Source organism: Otolemur garnettii, unplaced genomic scaffold, assembly GCF_000181295.1.
Source record: "Otolemur garnettii isolate 467f Iridium unplaced genomic scaffold, OtoGar3 scaffold00125, whole genome shotgun sequence".
NCBI lineage: Eukaryota > Metazoa > Chordata > Mammalia > Primates > Galagidae > Otolemur > Otolemur garnettii.
This window is the reverse complement of record NW_003852520.1, coordinates 6,070,044-6,073,198: the sequence shown is the minus strand read 5'-3', so window position 1 is coordinate 6,073,198 and position 3,155 is coordinate 6,070,044. Positions and strand designations below refer to the sequence as shown.

At 41.0% G+C, this 3,155-nt stretch overlaps 1 protein-coding gene across 1 annotated transcript in view; it reads left to right on the top strand.

The window, feature by feature from the left end:
- The window catches only part of XKRX (XK related, X-linked), a 15,734-nt gene that overhangs the window by 2,568 nt on the left and 10,011 nt on the right, over window positions 1-3,155 (top strand). The window lies entirely within an intron of this gene.

The following is a 3,155-nucleotide window of genomic DNA, read 5'->3' as shown; positions in this document are numbered from 1 at the left end:
ATTGTTGTTTGGCGGGCCCGGGCTGGGGATTCGAACCCGCCACCTTAGGTGTATGTGGCTGGCGCCTTAGCCACTTGAGCCACAGGCGCCGAGCCCCAAGACAGGATTTTATATGAAATGTCATGATTGTAAATTTTGACAACTGACTTTTTAAAAAAAAACCCCACCACAGTGTAGGTCAAATCAAGTCTGTTGGTCAGATGTGACTCATCTGGCTTATGTACAATCTTTGGCTTGGGTGAGCTAAAGGTTCTTTCCAGCCAGTCTCTGTGGCTCATACCTATAATCCCAGCACTTTGGGAGGCTGAGACAGGTAAAATCACTGGAGCCCAGGAGTTTGAGACCAGACTGGGCAAGATAATGAAACCCCCATCTCTACAAATAATAATAATAATAATAAAATTATCCAAGCATGAAGGTGCATACCTGTAGTCCCAGCTACTTGGAAAAATAGCTTGAGACCAGGAGTTCAAGGCTGCTGCAGTGACCTATGATTGGGCCACAGCATGAGATGGTATCTCAAAAAAACTCCAAAAGACAAAAGTCCTTTATAGTTCTAAGTCTCTGAAGTTAAACTATAAAAGAAAGACCTCATCTAGAACTTGCAACCAAGAGTTTATAGCTGTCACTAGAAGAGCCAGAAAACCATTCTGTATTCGTTTTTCGGAGGTTTTTTTTTTTTTTTTTTTGAGACAGAGTTTCACTTTATTGCCCTTGGTAGAGTACTGTGGAGTCACAGCTCACAGCAACCACCAACTTCTAGGCTTAGGCGATTCTCCTGCCTCAGCCTCCCAAGTAGCTGGGACTACAGGCTGCTTTCGTTTTTAAAATGCAAATCAAGCTTACTTATGAGAACTTTCAACATGCAAATTTCTGCAAGTGCCCACCCCCCAATTTTGACTTCCTTTGTTTACTTTGTGGCCTCCGCAGCCCTTTTTGATTTGGACCCTCTATACGTAGTGTTGAGTACTATTTTCATTTTTGTAATTTAGCTTCCACTAGAAATGATGGGAAGCATTAAAAACCTACAGAAGCTAAGCTCACAGCAGGGAAAAAATAATTAAAAACTCATAAATTATACTATTTATTTATTTTTGAGGCCAATTATTTTTTTAGGTAGTTAGGAACTTGATTAATGCTATCAGGCACAAGAATGTGTTTTCAGAGCCTGGCTCCCTTACATAAACTGCAAGCATACTTCTGGAAATGAAAATGTACTATTATTTACTAAAGCATATAAGCAAGGCAATCCCCTTTACTTAAACCAGTAAATAACCTTATGAATAGAAGCATAAACAGAGCTTTTCATGCCACCACTTCCCCTGATATTTTACTCAGCAATAGCACTGATGGATTTGGGTTAAAATCTAAAATCTTGAGTTGAGATGGCCAGGCCTAATCCTAGCACTTTAGGAATCTGAAGTGGGTGGATCCTCTGAGCTCAGGAGTCAATACCAGTCTGAGCAAGAGCGAAAATCTGGCTCTACTAAAAATAGAAAAAACTAGCCAATCATGGCTTGACACTCATAGCACAGTGGTTATGGCACAGCCACAGATACTGAGGCTGGCGGGTTCAAACCCAGCCCAGGCTAGCTAAATAACAATGATAACTGCAACAAAAAATAGCCAGGCTACTTAGGAGGCTGAGGCAAGAGAATCGCTTAAGCCAAGAGTCTGAGGTTGCTGTGAGCTGTGATGCCATAGCACTCTACTGAGGGTGACGTAGTGAGATTCTGTCTCAAACAAAAACAAAAAACAACAACAAAAAAAACTAGCCAGTCATGACACATGCCTGTAGTCCCAGCTCCTCTGGAGCCTGAGGCAAGAGGATTGCTTGACCCCAAGATTTTGAGGTTGCTGTGACCTATAATGCTACAGCACACTACCCAGAGTGATAGAGTAAGATTGTGTCTCAAAAAAAAAAAAAAATCTTTGGTTGAAAATGCACTTATGCATTTTTTCTGAATAGGAGGAAAGTGATGCTTTTTCTTTTCTGTTCTTTCTTCCCATATTTTTCTCTCCCAGGTCTTAGAGTTTGTCCCTAGAAAGTGGAAGTTTCAGACTACACACTTCTGAGTGGTACCCATGCACCACTCTCAGGGTGATGTGTGGAGAATGGCAGCCAGTACATGTTTTAAACCTTCCTATCTGGAGCCAAAACCTAGACAGCATAATATAAATCTCTGAGCCTGGCTTTGGTCTATTTTTCTGTTAAATTACATTGCTGTTGTTATTATCCTCTCCGCCCCTAATTTCTCACCCTGTATTCTTTTCTTCCTTCTCATTCTTTCATTTACTTGGCAAATATTTATCAAATATCCACTATGTGATAATGGCTGTGAACAAGATAAACACAACCCTTGTCCTCAATCTGTTGGGGAAGATGTCTTAACTTCCAACACAAATGTTCTTACTTGATGTAAGAAATAGCACACAGTTTCCATTCATTTCAACAGAATGGGGGAAGTGGTAACTCAGGTGTTCCAAAACAAGATGTTCTCGTTACTGCTCTTCTAGTCACCACATCAGAACTGCTATAGACTACTGATTTACATGGGGGAGATGGGAGGAGTATAGCAGGAAATGTGATCTTATCACTATTTCAAGGATGATAGGCTGTCATAAGGATATCTTCTTCTTTGTAAAGACTCCAGTTTAAAAGGCTGTTTTCCTCAAACAGATCAAGAAGCACAAAAACTAACCTTTAAAGATATCTTTTGAGATTCCCTAGGTATATAGTTCATTCGTTCTGAGTTGTCAAGTCTTTTAAGTACCTTTGTTACTTAAATGGTTTCCTGTGTATATGAGAGGTTTTTCCCGGGTCTCTCCCAGGACTTTTTGGCTGAGACAGTTATAGTTGTGGGTGCTTTCTTAATAAGGAACACTTTAGATAAGGAACCCCACAACAGAAAGTTGAGGGGTTATGAAAATAGGGCCTTTTGGAACCTTCATCATTCTCTCTCAACACAGAACTGGCTTTTCTGTTCAAGGCACTTTTCTACCAGAGGCCTATTCTTAAAAGGACAAAACAATTCCTTAAGTCCTTAAAGAAGTACTTCTAGGCTTGGCACCTGTGGCTCAAGTGGCTAAGGCGCCAGCCACGTACACCCAAGGTGGCGGGTTTGAATCCAGCCTGGGCCCGCCAAACAACAATG